This window comes from Schistocerca piceifrons, chromosome 4, assembly GCF_021461385.2.
Source record: "Schistocerca piceifrons isolate TAMUIC-IGC-003096 chromosome 4, iqSchPice1.1, whole genome shotgun sequence".
NCBI lineage: Eukaryota > Metazoa > Arthropoda > Insecta > Orthoptera > Acrididae > Schistocerca > Schistocerca piceifrons.
This window is the reverse complement of record NC_060141.1, coordinates 414,946,357-414,968,920: the sequence shown is the minus strand read 5'-3', so window position 1 is coordinate 414,968,920 and position 22,564 is coordinate 414,946,357. Positions and strand designations below refer to the sequence as shown.

At 43.3% G+C, this 22,564-nt stretch overlaps 1 protein-coding gene across 1 annotated transcript in view; it reads left to right on the top strand.

Moving 5' to 3' along the window:
- Positions 1–7,145: 7,145 nt before the first annotated feature.
- LOC124796388 (adenylate cyclase type 2-like) overlaps positions 7,146–22,564 on the top strand; it is a 179,918-nt gene continuing 164,499 nt past the window's right edge. Inside the window, exon 1 of the mRNA XM_047260556.1 lies at positions 7,146–7,228. The gene's annotated coding sequence lies outside the window, so the exon portion shown is untranslated. The remainder of the gene's footprint in view (positions 7,229–22,564) is intronic.

Below are 22,564 nucleotides of genomic sequence, written 5' to 3'. Positions count from 1 at the left end.
TATCCCGTGCAAGTTTCTTCATCTCCCAGTACCTTCTGCAGCCTACATCCTTCTGAATCTGCTTAATGTATTCATCTCTTGGTCTCCCTCTACGGATTTTACCCTCCACGCTGCCCTCCAGTACTAAATTGGTGATCCCTTGATGCCTCAGAACATGTCCTACCAACCGATCCCTTCTTCTAGTTGAGTTATGCCACAAACTCCTCTTCTCCCCAATTCTATTCAATACCTCCTCATTAGTCATGTGATCTACCCATCTAATCTTCAGCATTCTTCTGTAGCACCATATTTCGAAAGCTTCTATTCTCTTCTTGTCTAAACTATTTATCGTCCATGATTCACTTCCATACACGACTACATTCCATACAAATACTTTCAGAAACGACTTCCTGACACTTAAATCTATACACGATATTAACAAATTTCTCTTCTTCAGAAACGCTTTCCTTGCCGTTGCCAGTCTCCATTTTATATCCTCTCTACTTCGACCATCATCAGTTGTTTTGCTCCCCAGATAGCAAAACTCCTTTACTACTTTAAGTATCTCATTTCATAATCTGATTCCCTCAGCGTCACCCGACTGAATTCGACTACATTCCATTATCCTCGTTTTGCTTTTGTTGATGTTCACCTTATATCCTCATTTCAAGACACTATCAATTCCGTTCAACTGCTCTTCCAAATCCTTTGCTGCTTCTGACAGACTTACAATGTCATCGGCGAACCTTAATGTTGTTATTTCTTCTGCATGTATTTTAATGCCTACTCCGAACTTTTCTTTTGTTTTCTTTACTGCTTGCTCAATATACAGATTGAATAACATCGGGGAGAGGCTACAACCCTGTCTCACTCCCTTCCCAACCACTGCTTCCCTTTCATGTCCCTCGACTCTTATAACTGCCATCTGGTTTCTGTACAAATTGTAAATAGCCTTTCGCTCCCTGTATTTTACCCCTGCCACCTTCAGAATTTGAAAGAGAGTATTCCAGTCAACATTGTCAAAAGCTTTCTCTAAGTCTACAAATGCTAGAAATGTAGGTTTGCCTTTCCTTAATCTTTCTTCTAAGATAAGTCGTACGCTCAGTATTGCCTCACGTGTTGACTAGTGTGACACCCAAATGGACATGGCGTAAGAGCAGAAAGTAGTCCAAATTTGAGCGCCACCTGGAGGCTGCTGCTCGGAACTAGAAGGCGCCCGGCGAGTAATGAGCCCGTGCTGCGCTGGCCCCCCGTGGTATTGCTGTGTACCTCTTGAGACATCTATACAACATGTTTAAACACTTACTACTTTAGGTCTCTGTTCTCCTTTGTGGCAGATAATTTTTCGTGAAGAAGAACTTGTTTCTGCGTTTATTCCCTCCTCTTCGTCGTTTTTATCATGTATTTTATATGCAATCACTCCAGAGGATATGCATAATATTCACTTGTTGTTATTCTACACAGTACGATAATTTCTTTTATGACTGAGAAATTATAGGTTATAAGGCTTCCAGCGGATGAAATGGACGTCATCTTTTTTTGCTGTGAAACCATTGGCATCCACTTATTGCCTGAATTTCAGTTTCTTTTCTGGCCTGAAATGATGGGCCCCACATTTCATCTACAGCAAGACGTCGAGATACAAAATCAGTTTGGTTCAAAACATTGCAGACAATTTAATTTTCACGTGTGATTTGACAGCATTCAACAAAGCCTGCAGCCACGTAGCATAAAGTTCGCTCATTTATTGTTATCAACGTAAAATGTTCCTTACTCTGTTTTCCGATATGTCTCTGATGTGTCGGAAAGGATAAAATATAGTGTAGTTAGCTATTTCTCTTTCAAGAAAATGGTTTAAAAGTCGGTGTTACGCAGGTTTATAACAGGGTCGCAACTGAAACATTTTATGAGTACTTAAAGTCACCATTCATTTTCAAAATCACTGAAAACAGTCCAGTTCTTGGCTGCCCCCTACAATCTAACATATGGGCGAGAAGCGCCAGCAAAGTGCACAGTTAAAATAGCTAGTTTCTCTGTGGCAGAGCGTCGTCGCGTTGTGCTTTGGTTTCATGAAAGAACTCTGCAACAACTTTGCGGCGTGAATTTCGCACCGAATACGCTAAAGAACCTCCACCCAGGCCTGTAATTTACTCTTAGAACATGAACTTTCTGAGACGGGTTGTACACTGTGGCATTATAAATCAACAGGTCGCCCGCGTGTTGATGTCTTATGTCGGGCAGGTTAAGGAAAGTTTTTCCCGCAGTCCACAAAAATCAACGCGACATGAGTCTCGCGAGACTGACTTTCCACAAAAGACGGTTTGGCGAGTACTGCGTAGACATTTACTCTTGAAACCAGATATTCACAACTGCACAACACATTAGCGATACAGATAAGGTTGCTTGCGGGAAATTCTGAGAGGAAACGCTGCATCGGATAGAAGACGATGAGGAGTTCCTGAACACAATAATCTTCAGCAATGAGTCAACATTTCATATCAGTGATATGGTGAACATCCACAACCGCAGAATATGGGTCACCGAAAATCAGCATGGAACCCTGGAACACGTTCGCGACAGCCCCAAAGTTAATGTCTTTTATGCCCTTAGCAAACTGAAAGTATACGGCCCTTTCTTCTTCGTGGAGAAAGCTATCACTAGTATATGCTTGAAAACTTTTTAATTGCTCAGATCAATGAAGGTGACCGATATGGGCTGCTTTACTACCAGCAAACAGGTGCACTGCCTCATTTCCTCACAGAAGTTCGAGGTTTGCTCGATAATCGCTTCCCAGGTCGGTGGATTCGCCGTGAAGGGCCAAGCGCATCGCCATCTAGCTCCCTACACTTGACACCCTGCATTCCTTTCTTGGGGTTTCGTTAAAGACCGTGTGTATGTTCCTCCCCCTACCAAACAGTTTAGCCGACGTGAAAAATCGAATCTACACTGGCGATGCGCATGTTACGCCCGATTTGCTGTAAGGAGTATGGGAAGAAATTGATTACCGGTGGGAGGTTTGCCGCACCACAAATGCTAATCACATCGAAACAAAGAGACAATTGGCACCTTTAAGTCAAACCTGAGGTTTTTTGCTACAAAATGACATACCTACCAATTCTGTAAGTTATCTCAATAAATTTCTATATCATTCCAAAGTTGAGAAGTCCTTTTTGACTCACCCTGTGCTCCCTGGAAACTTTTATAACTAGTGGGTCCGCCTTTCGTGTCATGTAATGATCAGTTCGGCATCACGTAAGGGTGCTCGGATACGTTACTGCGCAAGATGTACTAGCAAGGGGAGGCCACGACGTTGGGATCGCAGATATACTTCACACTTTGTACACCTTTAGTAGGCCATTACAACAACATAATGCGCAAGTAGAAGACTACTCTGGTACTTGCGAGAAAATCGCAAGACATGTTTTACGCGTCTCTTATTTGCCTTGTGCATAGGGTCCGGACGTTAGAGTTCGTGGTGGTGAAGTGATTAGTGTTCAAGCTGCGTAAAAAGGGCAACAGTTCGACTCCCGCTCAAATTTAATTATTAATCTATTTAATTTATATAACATTTGAGAGGTAATGTAGTTAAAAAGAAGCATACTTGCATGAAGGTTTACTGAATTTCATGTTATTTGACTATTTACTATTTTTAATTAAATTTCATTATTAGAACAAACATATTTATAACTGTCGACAAGTTAACGAAGAAACCCATAGAATTTTACTGAAAATGTATACCTGCTGTCATTTGCGTAATTCTCTATATGCAGTCTGGTACAGTACCCGGAACTACTTTGCACCTCGACGCTTCGAACTGCAGACACAGAGGCAGGCCCCACTTGGCAGTTAACCTGCGAAGCGGTGAGACGTCGTTAATGTAGCAAGAACGAATAGTGTAGGTGTAAATTACTTGAATATTGCAGAATTTACACATGTCCTACTAAAATGAAGGTGACTCCCTGTCTGACTTGGGCTTTCCAAATCTGTCCCACGTCCTTGAAAATTTAATTAGAAATAATAAACAGTCAAATAGCATACGAAATTCACAACTTCATGAAAATGCAAGTGGTTTTCTTTCATTATATTACCTGTCAAATGTCACATAAAATAAATAATGTGACCAGTGATGAAAAACATATAGATTAATAAAATTAGTGTTAGCGGGATCCGACCCACCGCCTCGTCCACGACCGCCTTGCATAGCGCGGACGCTAAACTTCTTTTTTATCTCATTTTGATCGTTATTCGTCGTTGTATTTGATCGGGGCGGACGCTCCATGACGCTTGTTCAAGTTCATCATTATTCCATTCACTCAATTTATTTTTTTTAGACGGCACTATCCCTCGACCGAACACGCTGAGCTGCCGTGCTGGTCTTGACTACAAGGACTTCTTACAGCCGCCACGTTCGCACAGATATATAGTAGAGGAGTAAGACTTCTCTTGGATTTTCTTCTAATTGCCACATTATTGCACCTTATTACTTGCACATTATGTAGCTTTAATGGCCTACTAAAGATGTACAAAGTTAGATTTTAATCCGTGGTCCCAACGTCGTGGGCTCCCCTTGGAAAATGAGCAATAACCATTGATATGAATGCCATCTACACTACTGGTCATTAAAATTGCTACACCACGAAGATGACGTGCTATAGACGCGAAATTTAACCGTCAGGAAAAAGATGCTGTGATATGCAAATGATGCCTTACAGAGCATTCACACAAGGTTGGCGCCGGTGGCGACACCTACAAAGTGCTGACATGAGGAAAGTTTTCAACAGATTTCTGATAGACAAACTGCAGTTGACAGGCGTTGCCTGGTGAAACGTTGTTGTGATGCCTTGTGTAAGGAGTAGAAATGCGTACCATCACGTTTCCGACTTCGATAAAGGTCGGATTCTAGCCTATCGCGATTGCAGTTTATCGTATCGCGACATTGCTGCTCGCGTTGGTCGAGATCTAATGACTGTTAGCAGAATATGGAATCGGTGGGTTCAGGAGGGTAATACGGAACGCCGTGCTGGATCCCTACGGCCTCTTATCACTAGCAGTCGAGATGACAGGCATCTTATCCACATGGCTGTAACGGATCGTGCAGTCACGTCTCGATCCCTGAGTCAACAGATGGGGACGTTTGCAAGGCAACAACCATCTGCACGAACAGTTCGACGACGTTTGCAGCAGCATGGACTATCAGCTCGGAGACCATGGCTGCGGTTACCCTTGACGCTGCATTACAGACAGGTGCGCCTGCGATGGTGTACTCAACGACGAACCTGGGTGCACGAATGGCAAAACGTCATTTTTTCGGATGAATCCAGGTTCTGTTTACAGCATCATGATGGTCGCATCCGTGTTTAGCGACATCGCGGTGAACGCACATTGGAAGCGTGTATTCGTCATCGCCATACTGGCGTATCACCCAACGTGATGGTATGGGGTGCCATTGGTTACACGTCTCGGTCACCTTCTAACAACCTTACCACAACAAAGGTCAAAAATTAATTATGATTGCAGTGTTGCTCACGCTGCTAAATATTGCATTTTCGGACAACAACAAAGTTATATTAAGTGGCATGTGTCATTAGAGCACAGTTAATAAAGGTATATATTGAAATAATGGATAAACTAGGCACTCATCTTTTCGTGTTTCCCACGCCAGTCTCGTTGTGAACTCATGGCTCAATCGTCGAAAATCTAGGTTGTGATGATTCCAAGCTCGGATGCAAAGAGGCCTAGGTGTTATTCTGCGATATTCTAAAGCTTTATAGATGTGTTGCATAAACCATTCTTGAAGATGAAACGTTTGCAAGTTAGGACAATGGTGATGTAAAAAAGTAATCAGAACACCGAATTTAAGTTACACTTCTTTTTTTATTACTTTTGTTGCAATGTCACGTAATTCGTTCCAAAACATGACTTCACAATATAAAACATACTTGAAAATATCTTCCTCACTGTTAAAGTTCACATTTCATAAACTGACTACATTTTGCGTCTTTTTAACATGACGACTAAAACTTGACTTTCTAATAACCGCTTACGCGCCCCAAAAATCAGAGTTACAAGTACGTCAAAGATCATAGTGACAAAAGAAAGAATACACATAAGAATAATATCATTGCAATATATACATATGGATGTATCGAAGTACCTCTACATTAATGAAATCAAATCTGAATGTTGTCACAGAAATATGTTAACTATTTTACAGAAACACAGTAGAATATTGCTGGTATCGAGAGGTTGAGGTGAGGTGCCGTAATGGTTACGTAATTCAAGTACCATTACAACCTCTTGTTCGCATTGACGGCACTTTGAACAGCGGACGTTATATTTCAGATGTGTTACGACCCGTGGCTCTACCTTTCATTCGATCCCTGCGAAACCCCACATTTCAGCAGGATAATGCACGACCACATGTTGCAGGTCCTGTACGGGCCTTTCTGGACACAGAAAATGTTCGACTGCTGCCCTGACCAGCACATTCTCCAGATTTCTCACCAATTGAAAACGTCTGGTCAACGGTGGCCCAGCAACTGGCTTGTGACAACACGCCAGTCACTACTCTTGATGCACTGCGTGGGCAGCTGTACCTGTGCACGCCATCCAAGCTCTGTTTGACTCAATGCCCAGGCGTATCAAGGCCGTTATTACGGCCACAGTTGGTTGTTCTGGGTACTGGTTTCTTAGGATCTATGCACCCAAATTACGTGAAAATGTAATCACATGTCAGTTCTAGTATAATATATTTGTCCAATGAATACCGCTTTATCACCTGCATTTCTTCTTGGTGTAGCAATTTTAATGACCAGTAGTGTACTGGCCACCCATCTCGTGTAGTTTCTAAGTTTTGTTGGTCCGCACGTGACTGTGGCAGGACGGGCTGTCGGAGACGTGGCAGGACGCGGTGAGCTACTTGTGCGCGCTGCCCGCGCTGCTGGCGCCGGCCGCGTGGAGCGTGCGCGTGCGCCGCGCGGGCAGCCCCCCTCCGCCGCCCTGGACGGCGGGCGCCGCGTCGCTGGTGGCTGCGGCGGCGCTGGTGGCGGCCGACGTGCTGCCGTGCGCGCTGCGCACCACGCGCCGCCTCCGCCCCGCCTACCCAGCGCACGTGCTGCTCGCCGTCTACGTCTACCTGCCGCTCGCGCACGACCTGCAGGCCGCCGTCCTCGGCGTCTCCGTCACCGTCTGCTACGCTGCCGTCTTCGCCACCGTCACCTACCGCGACGTTTCGGATATCTCTAACAGGGTACGTCGCCTCATCTGCTGCGAACCTGCGCGCTCCTTTGTCTCCGCCGGCATCACTTAACACCCGCATCAAAAAAAGTTTTGCATCACCCCGGTACTCGGGACTCCTGAGGGTAGACGTTGACTGTGGATTTACAATGAAATGAACACCCTTAGCTGCTGACAGGCGTTGACATACGTCAACGGGGACAGATTAAAATGTGTGCCCATACCGGGACTTGAACCCGGGATCCCCTGCTTACATGGTAGACGCTCTATCCATCTGAGCCACCGAGGACACACAGGATAGCACGACTGCAGGGATTTATCTCTGGCACGCCTCCCGCGAAAGCCACATTCTCAACGTATTGTCCCGCACTACATTCGTAGTGCCCCCGCCCATTATACTCATTACTCGCGGCGCGTTGCCGATTCTCGTAAGAGTTCGGGCACTGTTTGTGCATTCGCACAGAAGGAGAAGATGGTCAACTGGCCGGTGAGCCTTAACTATATATATACTAAGATGGTATCTGTTCTTTCGGACATGTCCGAAAGAAACTATATACCGGCTGATCAAAAAGTTAGTATAAGTCTGAAAACAATAAATCTCGGAATAATGTAGATAGAGAGGTACAAATTGACACACATGGGGTTTTATTAGAACCAAAAAAATAAAAAAGTTCAAAAAATGTCCGACAGATCTGATCATAATAGCAACAATTAGCTTAACAAAGTAAGACAGATCTGATCAGAATAGCAACAATTAGCATAACAAAGTAAGACAAAGCAAAGATGATGTTCTTTACAGCCAATGCTCAATATGTCCACCATCAGTCCTCAATAATAGCTGCAGTCGAGGAATAATGTTGTGAACAGCACTGTAAAGCACGTGCGGAGTTATGATGAGGCATTGGCGTCGGATGTTGTCTTTCAGCATCCCTAGAGATGTCGGTCGATCATGATACACTTGCGACTTCAGGTAACCCCAAAGCCAATAATCGCACGGACTGAGGTCTGGGGACCTGGGTGGCCAAGTATGACGAAAGTGTCGGGTGAGCACACGATCATCACCAAACGACGCGCACAAGAGATCTTTCACGCGTCTGTCGGACATTTTGTGAGCTTTGTTTTTCTTTTTGGTTCTAATAAAACCCCATGTCATTCCAAGCATGTGTGTCAGTTTTTACCTCTCTATCTACATTATTCCGTGGTTTATTAAGTTTTCAAATTTATACTGACTTTTTGATCACCCAGTATATATATATAAAAAGATGGTATCAGTTCTTTCGGAACCATCTTAGTATATATACCATCTTAATATATATACAGTTAAGGCTCACCGGCCAGTTGACCATCTTCTTCTTCTGTGCGAATGCACAAACAGTGCCCGAACTCTTACGAGAATCGGCAACGCGCCGCGAGTAATGAGTATAATGTGCGGGGGCACTACGAATGTAGTGCGGGACAATATGTTGAGAATGTGGCTTTCGCGGGAGGCGTGCCAGAGATAAATCCCTGCAGTCGTGCTATCCTCTGTGTCCTCGGTGGCTCAGATGGACAGAGCGTCTGCCATGTAAGCAGGGGATCCCGGGTTCGAGTCCCGGTGGGGGCACACATTTTCATCTGTCCCCGTTGACGTATGTCAACGCCTGTCAGCAGCTAAGGGTGTTCATTTCATTGTAATTTCATTCTAACGTGCTGCATGGTCACCGATGGTATCTGTTCTTTCGGACATGTCCGAAAGAACAAATGCCATCTTAGTATATATATATAGTTGACTGTGGATATTGGATCAGTAACACAGCCCCTTTGACTGTTCAGAGATGTCACTTGAACCGTGATTTAACTTTCAAAACCTTTTCTTAAGAATTTACTTTATTTACTAGCGATTCATCGAGAACATTAACGCATTTAATCACACTATGTGAGCGTGGAAGTAGTTGCCAGTGGGTAACTGATGAAAACAAATTAAATTTCTTTCAACCAATGGAAATTTTATTCCTAAAAGCCTATTTAAAAAAAAAAAGATTTAAATTTATAACCAGAAAGCACCCTCTAAATATCAAGTTACAGTTTATTCAGAGGCAGAAAACAAATTTTGACAGTAGGAGCTTCCGGGCTGAGAACCTTGCCGCTCCCTTTTGACAGGGCCGTAGTCACGACCGCTCACAACCTCTGAAAGATTACACTGGTGCAAATCTGCAACACACCAGATTACTTTAAACTAAAAATTTTAACAACTCACACAAGCACATAACTATGCACCCCGTAGGAGGGATGGAAATGGTACAAAACAATAACATTAGAAAAATTAACTTGACACCGAAACTGCAACTTGATTTTTTTTTTTTAAATCTTACGGTGGAAGGGTGGCAACTTTATATACTAAAATGATCATTTAAATAAAAACCCTTGAAATGCAGTTTTACATAAAATATACAAACATGCTCTACATTACACATACACCGCCTCTCAAAATGATAGGCAAGATAAAAACATCTTTCAGGAATTCGGCCGTTACACTTCAAGGAATAAATTCGTTAACATCGAATCCGACAAGACAAACATGACAGATGCAGCTATTAACGTACGGCAGACCGACAGACAGACAGACAGACACTAACTGCCTAACCAATGCAGACGTGAGACAGACGAGCAAGCTGGGGACGAGAGACTGACCAAGAAAACAAGTAGAATTTAACAAGTAAATGAAACAACATATCACGAATCACTTAACTTCAAAAAAAAAAAAAAAAAAAAAGAAAAAAAACTGCGGTGTCTGGCGAAGACCTGGCGCAGCGCCCCAACGCCCTCCCGAACCGTCCGCTGCCAGCCGCTTCAACGGACGCACGAAGGCGCGCCGATCTCCCGTCTCACGGCGTCGCAGCTCGCACCGGCCAGCCCGATGTCGTGGATTGACTCCTGTTGCTCTTGTGTCGACCGCGAAGCCACTACCCCTCGCTATAAGGCGCAGAACACTGGACTCACATGCGCCGACGCTCACGGCGGACAAGTCATCTTCTGTCTGAGTGCGCGACCGACCAACCGATCGATCCAACCGCCAATGACCGTTGCCCGAGCAACTCGAGCAGACTGGCGGCCTAACGCGCAGACTCAGATGCAGGAACTCAGCCCCGACCGGGCGACCACTAGCTGAGTTCTGTTACTGGCGGAGTGGCAAGACTCTCATTTACCGGCTTTAAAGTTTGATCCAAACGACAGACATACTAGCACTCCGACGACAGACAGAACTAACTGCCGCACAAATGCGAACGAGAAACAGATCAGCAACTGGTGACGCGAGACTGACCCAGACTCACTCCGACTGACCAGACTCGCCGAGACTGACAGACTGGCAAGCTCATACCGCCCCTTAAATGCACGTGAACAGGTAACTTTTCCCCTTTCCCACTAAAGCTGCGACTGCCACAGCGGCGCCAGCACCAGAAACGGAGGGCGACTGTTTCACGCTACGCGCTGCGGCGCGCTCTTCAAAGCAGCAATTTTTACCACCGCTCAACTAAACCCGCCCAGAGACGTAAACAACCATGCATGAGCAGTGTCTATTAGACGGAGGGGGTCCGACAGCCGATCAGTTCCAGTCATTCCTACAGGAAGGAGGCACACGGCTCATGTTGTCTGTAGTTCAACCATGCCTAGACGGTCAATACCGCGGTTCGATCGTGTCCGCATTGTTACTATGGGCCAGGAAGGGCTCTCAACAAGTGTGCAGGCGTCTCGGAGTGAACCAAAGCGATGTTGTTCGGACATGGAGGCGATACAGAGAGACAGGAACTGTCGATGACATGCTTCGCTCAGGCCACCAAGGGCTACTACTGCAGTGGATGACCGCTACCTACAGATTATGGCTCGGAGGAACCCTGACAGCAACGCCACCATGTTGAATAGTGCTTTTCGTGCAGCCACAGGACGTCGTGTTGCGACTCAAACTGTGCGTAATAGGCTGCATGATGCGCAATATCACTCCCGACGTCCATGGCGAAGTCCGTCTTTGCAACCAGGACACCATGCAGCGCGGTACAGATGGGGCCAACAACATGCCGAATGGACCGCTCACGATTGGCATCACATTCTCTTCAACGATGGATGTCGCATTTATGCCTTCAACCAGACAATCGTCTGAGACATGTTTGGAGGCAACCCGGCCAGGCTGAGCGCCTTAGACAAATTGTACAGCGAGTGCAACAAGGTGGTGGTTCCCTGCTGTTTTGGGGTGGCATTATGTGGGGCTGACGTACGCCGCTGGTGGTCATGGAAGGATCAGTAACGGCTGTACGATACGTGTGAATGCCATCCTCCGACCGATAGTGCAACCATATCGGCAGCACATTGGCCAGCCATTCGTCTTCATGCACGACAATTCGCGCCCCCATCCTGCACATATTGTGAATGACTTCCTGCAGGATCACGACATCGCTCGACTGGAGTGGCCAGCATGTTCTCCAGACATGAATCCTATCGACAATGCCTGGGATAGGGCTGTTTAAGGACGACGTGACCCACTAACAACTCTGAGGGATCTGCGCCGAATCGTCGTTGAGGAGTGGGACAGTCTGGACTAACTGTGCTTTGATGAACTTGTAGATATTATGACACGACGAATTCAGGCATGCATCGATGCAAGAGGACGTGCTACTGGGTATTACAGGTACCGATGTGTACAGCAGTCTGGACCACCACCTCTGAAGGTCTCGCTGTATGGTGGTACAACATGCAATGTGTGGTTTTCACGAGCAATAAAAAGGGCGGAAATGATGTTTATATTGATCTCTATTCCAATTATTTGTACAGGTTCCGCAATTCTCATAACCGAGGTGACGCAAAACTTTTTTTGATGTGTGTATTTGCGATACTCGTAATCCTTTTTAACGTCCACTTTTATGGTGGAACTGTTTATTTCTGTAGTATGTTTATTTTATTTGTTTTATTTACACGTCTAGTTCCATAGGACCAAATTAGAAGCAAATCTCCAAGGTCATGAAATGTGTCAGTACGTGAAATTGCAACATAAAAGTTACAACAGGTAAAATAAAATATCTGTGAACCCAAAAAAAGTCAAGCCATAAGTTTAAGCAAGTAGAATCAACAATATAACATGCGAATCAGCTTAATTTTTCAAGGAACTCCTCAACGGAGTAGAAGGAGTGACCCACGAGAAAAATCTTCAGTTTCGATTTGAAAGCGCGTGGATTACTGCTAACATTTTTGAAATTTTATCGTAGCTTGTTGAAAATGGATGCAGTAGTATACTGCACACCTTTCTTGCACAAGAGTTAAGGAAGTGCGGTCTAAATGCAGATTCGATTTCTGCCTAGTGTTAACTGAGTGCAGCTGCTAATTCTTGGGAATAAGCTGATATTGTTAACAAGAAGTGACAGTAAAGAATATATATATTTAGAGGGCAATGTCAAAATACCCAGACTAGCGAACTTAACCACTTATTGCCCGAAATGCCCGTTTCTGAGCCAAAAGTATCCTTTTAGAATGGGAAGAGTTACCCCAAAATATAATACCGTACGAAATAAGCAAATGAAAATAAACAAAGTAGACTAATTTTCGTGTCGAACTATCACTTATTTCAGATAAAGATTGAATAGAAAAAATGGCAGCACTGATTCTTTGAACAAGATTCTTAATGTAAGCTTTCCACGACAGTTTTCTATCTATCTGAACACCCAGAAATTTGAGCTGTTCCTTTTCACTAATCATATGCCCATTCTGTGAAATTAAAACAATGGGTTTTGTTGAAATGTGTGTTAAAAACTGTGCCTTACTGTGATTTAGCGTTAGTCTATTTTCTACAAGCCATGAATTTATGTCATGAAGTGCACCATTTGCTACAGAGCCAATGTTTCACACAACATCCTTTACTACCAAGCTAGTGTCATCAGCAAACAGAAATATTTTAGAGTTACCTGTAATGCTAGAGGGCATATCACTTGAACAGGAGTGGCCCCAACACAGATTCCTGGGGCACCCCCCACTTCACCGTACCCCACTCAGACTCAACATCACAGCCATTCTCAATACTGCGAATAATGACCTTTTGCTGTCTGTTGTTAATGAAAGAGGTGAACCAGTTGTGAGCTACTCCCCATATTCCGTGATGGTCCAACTTCTGGAGCACTATTTTGTGATCAACACAATCAAACGCCTTAGTTAAATCAAAAAATATGCCTACCGTTCGAAACCTTTTGTTTAATCCATTCAGTACCGCACAGAGAAAAGAGAACATAGTTTTTTCAGTCGTTAAACGACTTCTAAAGCCGAACGGTACATTTGATAGCAAATTATTAATGATCAGTTATCCTTGCATACACAGCCTTTTCAATAACTTTAGCAAACACTAATGGCATAGAAATAGGTCTAAAATTGTCTACATTACCCCCTTTCTCCCTTTTATAAAGCGGCTTTACTACTGTGTACTTTAATCGTTCAGGAAACTGACCGTTCTTCAAGGAAAAATTACGAATATGACTAAGTACAGGGCTAACATGTGCAGCACAGTACTTTAATATTCTGCTAGGCATTCCATTATATCCATGAGAGATCTTGGTCGTCAGTAATTTAATTGTTGACTCAATCTCCCCCTTGTCAGTATCACAGAGGAGTATTTCAGACATAAGTCTCGGACAGGCATTTTCCAAGAGAGTTATATGATTCCCTGTAGAAACTAAGTTTTTATTTAATTCATCATCAATGCTCATAAAGTGATTGTTAGATACTGTACATATATCTGACTTATTAGTAACAGAAGTATTTTTGCTGCGAACTGACTTTATATCCTCGGCCTTGTGCTGCTGACCAGACACTTCCTTCACAACTGACCATAATGGTTTTAATTTTATCCTGTAAATTAGCTATTCTATTTGCGTACCACATAATCTTTGCCTTCCTAATAACATTTTAAACACCTTACAATACTGTTTGTAATGGGCTACTGTAGCCTGATAATGACTACTTCTAACATTTTAATATGATTCCCGCTTTGTTCTACACGATATCCTTATCCCACTAGTCAGCCACACATTCTGCCTTTTACTGCTAGTTTCTAATGCACCTTCATGTAAACAATTTTTTGTAACAAAAATGACAACGTTATTCATTGTGAACATTAATAAAACAAACCACAGGGACAGATTCCTGACTGAAAACAGAGGAAAAAGGTCCTATGAACATTTGCCTACAAACGGACGGTGTGCGTGCAACAACGACAACAAATGGTCCCGGAACACAGTACAAAACTGCATCGCGTCCATGTCATAACAGATGTTCAAAGTGGCCCCCATGGGATGCATTGTTATGCAGGATACACCTAATTATACTTTGGCTTCACAGATGAACATGATCAACAGATGTCAGAAACGTGAATAATTGCTACCATCTCACAATCGACGATGATGTACTTTGTGGTTCTCAGCGCCTTAGATGGATTACTGTATGATAAAATCAAAAACTTAATAAATTATATCTCATTCATAATCCCACAAAATAGGTTTTTCTGTCAGTATAACTGTAATATGTATTGATGTCCGATGTCATTTCACTATGTAGTGAGTGAATCTGCATACCTAAGGAGTGTGCTACCGTCTACCGGGATTTATGCAAAGAGAATGGGGATAAAAGTCTGCTGCAGTGTGCTACACCTGGTGGCATTGATGTAAACTTTTGTTGAGTGGTAACGGTTAGCAGTGCACGCCGAGAACCGTGCACATTGTTTATGAAAACCTGTAGGTATTTAGCCTGTAAGGCAATTACGTCACGCCAGCTGCGCATGCGCAAAAGGTCTCTAAAATGTGCACAACTGAAAGTGTACTCACGATCCTGATGCCAAGTTTCACGGATTCTAGAGGAATACCAATGAAGTACAGTCCGGTAGATTTAGGGCCGTATATTTCAGATTACTGCTTTTACATTACATTTAACGGCGTTCACAGAAAAATAATCAGAACTCCGAAAGGTGTCAAAAGTTAGGGTGTTCACGTGCTCCTGCGCTCTTAACACAACAGCCGCCACTGCTGCGACCTCCCAGCACATTCGTATGTCTGAAAGGACCCATGACCACACAAACGCCCAAACAGGCTTGACAGCCGGCCGTTGGTGGCCGAGCGGTTCTAGGCGCTTCAGTCTGGAAGCGCGCGACCGCTACGATCGCAGGTTCGAATCCTGCCACGGACATGGATGTGTGCGATGTCCTTGGGTTGGTTAGGTTTAAGTAGTTCTAAGTTCTAGGGGACTGATGACCTGAGATGTTAAGTCCTATAGTGCTCAGAGCCGTTTTGAACAAGGCTTGACATGTTATGTGATGTGGTTGACGTCTCTGAGTGTACTTGTAGTGGTATGGCCGTGCTGCCTCTTGATCGTTTCCATCTGCTTGACCATACACAAGCACCTTCCCAATTTGTTCCCGACATAATTACCGGACCATTCTGCTGCTTACAGTATGCTGCGTCAATCACACAGCCTGCAACATAGAAGGAACATACGGCACATGAGCAGAGGAACTGTCATTCGTCAGCACCATCTACCGTGGCAATGATGCTTTTCCGGACACATGTTGGTAGGACCTTTTTTCCTCCATTTCCAATCGGGAATCCGCCCCTGCGGTTTGTCGGTTTTATTCATGTTCACATATTTTCCTTGAGCATCGAATGTGCAAAATACGGGGTGTCTAAAATGAATATCCGGGTTTTAAGACTTTGTAGAATTTATTACAGACAACTTACAATTGTAAATAACACATCAAATAAAGAGAAAATCAAACACTTTTTCTTAGAAGTGTTCAATGTGAGCACCATTCGTCACACAGCACACGTCGAGTCGATAGGTGAGTTCTTCCCAAACATTAACCAGTGTGTCTGGAGTAATTGTTGCAACAACTGCTTCAGTCCTATTTCTTAAGTCGTGTGGATCAGCTGGTAGCTGAGGTCCATACACATCCTTTATGAAGCCCCAAAGGTAAAATCGCACGGTGTCAGTTCGCTGGAACGTGGAGGCCATGCAAAACAAGTTCTGTCATCCGGCCCCTTGCGGACAATCCAGCAGTTGGGTACATCATTTAACTAAGTGCATACTCAGTTATGCTTGTGCAGCGGCACACGATCTTGTTGCCAAATAAAGATCTGTGGAACAGCTTCTTCCAGTTGAGGGAAGAGTCATAGTTCTAGCACATCAACATAACAATCACTAGTAATAATTGCTTCTTTGAAAAAGAAAAGTCCATAAACTTTACATCGGGATACGGCACAAAAAACATTCGACTTACCAGAGACTCGTTGCAACTGTACCATATTGCGGAGATTTGCTGACCCGCCAAAAGAGCATGATACGGATTGCTGTGGATTTGAGTGATGAAATGAAATGACTGTGTTGCATTAATGGCCGGGAGGTCCCGTCTGTGGTTCTTTGGCCACCACGCGCAAGTCTTTCTATTTGGCACCACTTCGCTGATGAAGATGAGATGAAGTGATTGGGAGCCTCGGGTGAAGAAACTCTCCAACCTGGCAGGGAATTGAACCTGGGCCCCGCGATCTAGAGGTTAGACCTCTGTAGACTGTGGATTCAGGTGCACTATGAAGACAGACGACGATGGTTTTTTGAATGGCCTGCTACAGTTACACTTCGTGCAGTCGCATCTTCACTGTTGCGTTTGTCTTCTACAACTTTGCCTCCTGGTCTCTGACAGTACATCCAACCGTGTATCAACTTGGAGGGTGGGGTTCGCCCCTCCCATTTTTAATGTCTCAGGAAGCAAAATACGGTTTCTACCCTGTAAAGTTCACTTACTGTTAGACATGCGCATGTTCTACAAGCAGAGCCGGGATAAAGCTATGCTGTAACCAGCAAATATGCGATTAGTATTTTGGTTGAGAGTAATTTTTGCTTACAACTGAATTAAACTGTAGCATCCGTGTAAAGAAACGATCTGTCTACACTACACTACATTGTATCCTGCCTTGTCTTAAATTTCCGCGATGGAATAGAGGATATTGCAAATCGGAGTGGTTTGTGTCTTATACGTAGCTAGTTTACGAAGTAAAGAGAGAGTGTTATCTGCTACGACTGCATTGAGTCTATCAACACAGTTAGCAAGAGAAGACTACAGAAAGAAACCTTTTTTTTCGTAAAGAAGATTTCTGTAACTGGAAAAAAGCTGCAAAAAAGTCTCACTGAAAATCTATCGCAATTATTCAGTAACATGAAAACAGCACAACATGATAGGCCAAATTGTATGAAATGTGCTGACAGATCAGGAGAAAGATAGAACACTGAGTGGTCATGAAACGATGGCAGGAAACCTCATGACACTTCTCAAATAAAGGAGGAAAGACGCACCAGAACTGAAGAGCTGACTGAAGCGCTACGGCACGTGGTTGGCACCGGCGATACAAAACAAATTATTGATAGTTATAGTTCACATGAGACATTCTGCACCAAATAAAATATTCTCCATTTTACGGAATTACGGAAGATTCAACAATGGACATGGCTGGCCAGAAGCAGTTCACTCTTTGTGTACATTGCGTCGACTATTAGATGCTCGAACTAAAATAGCTTTTTCTGGGATTTATACACTCCGCCAGACTCCAAAGCATAAACACTGGCAACAACATACCATCCTTCTAAGACTCTCACTAGGAACTGAATTTCTGCGCCCTCGTTGTTACATTGGTACAGCTAACATATCCAGGCGGAACTAAGGTGTGAAGCAAATCCTTCAGGGCCGTTCAAAGAGATGTTACATCTACTGCAGCAAATACTGTTTGGCTATTGCGCTACAGGAAGTTTCAAGAAGCTGTGATTCATTGTGTGATGTCTTGGTAACTGCCAAAGACGTCTCAAATATAATTCTGGAAACAACAAAAAGGAAAAACGTCTACGTAGACGTGCTAACATCTGGTGTCGAAAGACGAAATCAAATCTGAAAGTTCTACGTTTGATACATCAATGTATCCGACCCGATGAGGTGTAAGTTTAAAAACTGGGAAACATTTGATGGAAAATTACGACTGGGCACAGAAAACAGTGACCGAAGTATTGAATACACAGAGCACTATTAGATACAAAAAGACGTTTAGTCCTGGGTGGCAAAGCGAAGCCGCTCGAAACGGTTAAAGACAGACGCTACTGAAATGTTTGGACTATATGAAGAACTTGTCCGATCTCTACAGAATCCAGATTGTAATGCAGTGGGAGTGAACCCTTCTATATCCGTTCTAAAAGCAGGACTTTGGAAATGTTTGATATCCTGTTAAAGAAAGCCTGAGATTATACCAGGAACCTAAATCTGAAAGAACCAAATATCTTACGGCAAAGATAAATACCAGTGAGACTGAAACAGAAAGAAACATTGCCTGCAGCTGACCTATTCTCATGAACGAAGATTTAAAAAAGGTGTGTTTGAAATTCCTGATCTCTTTCTGAATGAGACTGATTGAAGGTTCAAGTAAGAAGCTCTAAAGCGAGAGATGGCGGATACAAAGAAAAATTGTTTGTGCCATGCTTATAAACGAGGAAAATGGGAGCAACAACATGCAGAATAGAAAGGCAGCTACAGAACTCAAATTGCAGTCGAAGTTTTTATTGATGCACTAAGTAAAGATTTAAGTATTTGTACGACAATTGAAGGTAGTCGAAAGCCCGAAACGAGTATTGGTATAAATAAAAATACAAAAAAAATGGCTAGGCGTTGTATTTCTTAAAGTAAGGCCACATTAACCCTTCCTTGATGTTTCATAATGTGCTCTACCAACCGAGCCCTTCCTTTTGTTAAGTTGGATAATAAATTTTTCTCCCCGATTCATTAATTATACGAATTACGCATCAAATCTTCAACATTTCCCAGTAGTATTAGCATTTGTTTTCTCCTTGTCTGCACCGTTTATCGTCAACATTTCAGTTCCATTTACAGCTATAATCCAGACAACTTCAGTAACTCTTAAATTTGTATTGAGTGTTAAGATATCCCTCTATTTCATGGAATCTTTTTTTTCTTTATCGATCTGCATATTACATCCTTGCTAAATCTGCCAACATAAATAATTTTTTTCTCACAAACAGCAAAACCTGAGTACTATTTTCAGTGTCTCAGTTCCGAATCTAACTGCTTCAGTATCTTCTGACTCCTCTTGTACCTGAACTCTGTTTTCTTTACAAAGATAAACTTCCACTCCCTCTATATTCTTCTTCTTACCCTCTGAATTTCAAAGAGTGGACTGATGAAGCTTTCTCTAAGTCTACAAATGCTTCAAACGTAAACTATTTCTTAAAGTAAGTCGTAGGGACAGATTTGTCTCATATGTTCCTACGTTCTCCAGAATCCAAACTGATCTTATACAAGGTTGACTTCTGTCAGTCTTTCCATTCTTCTGAAAATTACTCGTGTCAGTGTTTTACATCCATGGTTCAAATGGCTCTGAGCACTATGGGACTTAACTTCTAAGGTCATCAGTCCCCTAGAACTTAGAACTACTTAAACCTAACTAACCTAAGGACATCACACACATCCATGCCCGAGGCAGGATTCGAACCTGCGACCGTAGCGGCCGCGCGGTTCCAGACTGTAGCGCCTTTAACCGCTTGGCCACCACGGCCGGCTTTACATCCATGATTTCGTAAACTGATGGTTCGTCAATATTCACCTCTGTCAGCGTCTGCCTTTTTTTGGACTGGGATTATTACATTCCTCCAAAGTTTGAGGGTGTTTCGCCATTCCCATACACCTCGCATACCAGGTGGAATGGTTTTCTCGTGACTAGTTTTCCCTGCAGGTCTTAATAATTCTAATGGAATGTCATCTACTCCAGGTGCCTATTTTCGACTTATAACTGTCAGTGTTCTGTCATCTTCTACTCGTAGTTTGGCGTCCCCATATCATCTGCTTCCTCTGATCTCGCCATAATAATGTCTTCAGTTATTTTCAAGGATTTATAATGGGCCCGCCTATTTGATCCTCTGCTGCCTTCACTGCTTTATCTCTCCCAGCTACTATTGTGTTTTCTTGTGTACTGCTTACCCTTATTTCTGCCAATCGTTGCCTACTGCCGCGTCGTAAACTTTCAACAGCCAGTGGTTCTTTTAATTCACCCAGGTCTCATACACTTATTTTCAAACCTTTCTGTAATTTCCTCAGCTTTTATCTACAGTTTATACCAATAAATTATGGTCAAAATCCAGATCTGCTACTGGTAATGTTTTGCAGTTTAAAATTTAGCTTCTAAATCTCTTTATCATCTTTTACTTTCTTGGTGTAACACGGAACGCTTGAGCTATGTCTCGTTTATCTGTGCTATTTCTAGCTGAGGTATCTGTTGTTGTTGTTGTGGTCTCCAGTCCTGAGACTGGTTTGATGCAGCTCTCCATGCTACTGTATCCTGTGCATGCTTCTTCATCTCGCAGTACTTACTGCAACCTACATCCTTCGGAATCTGCTTAGTGTATTCATCTATTGGTCTCCCTCTACGATTTTACCCTCCACGCTGCCCTCCAGTACTAAATTGGTGAGCCCTTGATGCCTCAGAACATGTCCTACCAACCGATCCCTTCTTCTAGTCAAGTTGTGCCACAAACTCTTCTTCTCCCCAATCCTATTCAGTACCTCCTCATTAGTTATGTAATCTACCCATCTAATCTTCGGCATTCTTCTGTAGCACCACATTTCGAAAGCTTCTATTCTCTTCATGTCCAAACTATTTATCGTCCATGTTTCACTTCCATACATGGCTACACTCCATACAAATACTTTCAGTAACGACTTCCTGGCACTTAACTCTATACTCAATGTTAAAAAATTTCTCTTCTTAAGAAACGCTTTCCTTGCCATTGCCAGTCTACATTTTATATCCTCTCTACTTCGACCATCATCAGTTATTTTGCTCCCTAGATAGCAAAACTCCCTTACTACTTTAAGTGTCTCATTTCCTAATCTGATTCCCTCAGCGTCACCCGACTTAATTCGACTACATTCCTTTATCCTCGTTTTGCTTCTGTTGGTGTTCATCTTATATCCTCATTTCAAGACACTATCCATTCCGTTCAACTGCTCTTTCAAGTCCTTTGCTGTCTCTGACAGAATTATAATGTCATCGGCAAACCTTAAAATTTTTATTTCTTCTCCGTGGATTTTAATACCTACTCCGAATTTTTCTTTTGTGTCCTTTACTGCTTGCTCATTATACAGATTGAACAACATCGGGGAGAGGCTACAACCCTGTCTCACTCCCTTCCCAACCACTGCTTCCCTTTCATACCCCTCGACTCTTATAACTGCCATCTGGTTTCTGTACAAATTGTAAATAGCATTTCGCTCCCTGTATTTTACGCCTGCCACCTTCAGAATTTGAAAGAGAGTATTCCAGTCAACATTGTCAAAAGTTTTCTCCAAGTCTACAAATGCTTGAAACGTAGGTTTGGCTTTTCTTAATCTAGCTTCTAAAATAAGTCGTAGGGTCAGTATTGCCTCACGTGTTCCCATATTTCTACGGAATCCAAATTGATCTTCCCCGAGGTCGGCTTCTACCAGTTTTTCCATTCGTCTGTAAAGAATTCGCGTTAGTATTTTGCATCTAGCTGAGCAGATTGTAGTGATACAGCGTACCTGTAATGCAAATTGTCCCAGAGCCAATATTACCCCAGGATCACGCACGATAAACTCAGTGATGTCACAATTGTTTCGACCATCTACTAATTTCCTGTGGTTTTCGAGCTGCATTGAAGTCTTAATACAGCAATGCCCATCACTTAAAAGCCTTCTTTAAAAATTACAAGAACTCTTATTTCAGTGCAAATCAGTGAATGCATTGCTTCCACGGTTACGCCAATAACAATGTGATGTCGACTATGGAGGTCTCTGTAATAAGAGACGTAGGGACAAGCATATGTTTCTCCATTACTCATCGAAATAGAATTTCCAATGATGTATTAGTGACGTTCTGGAAGGTACCGACAGGGATGTGGAGCCATGCCAACTCCAGGGCCGTGTCCAGCTCCGCTAGGTTGTTCAGTTGAGGCTCCATAGCGCAAAAAGGCCAATCGAAGTGGTCCCACAGATTCTCGGTTGTGTTTTAACCCAGTGAGTTTGATGGCCAGGGAAGTATCATTAAGTCACCCTGCTGCTCTTCGAAACACGCACGTACACTGTGAGCTGTGTGGCAAGTTACATTTTCCTGCCGGGCGCTGTGGCCGAGGCTCTAGGCGTTTCAGTCTGGAACCGCGCGACCGCTACGCTCGCAGGTTCGAATCCTGCCTCGGGCACTGATGTGTGTGATGTCCCTGGGTTAGCTAGGTTTAAGCAGTTCTAAGTTCTAGGGGACTGATGACCTCAGACGTTAAGTCCCAT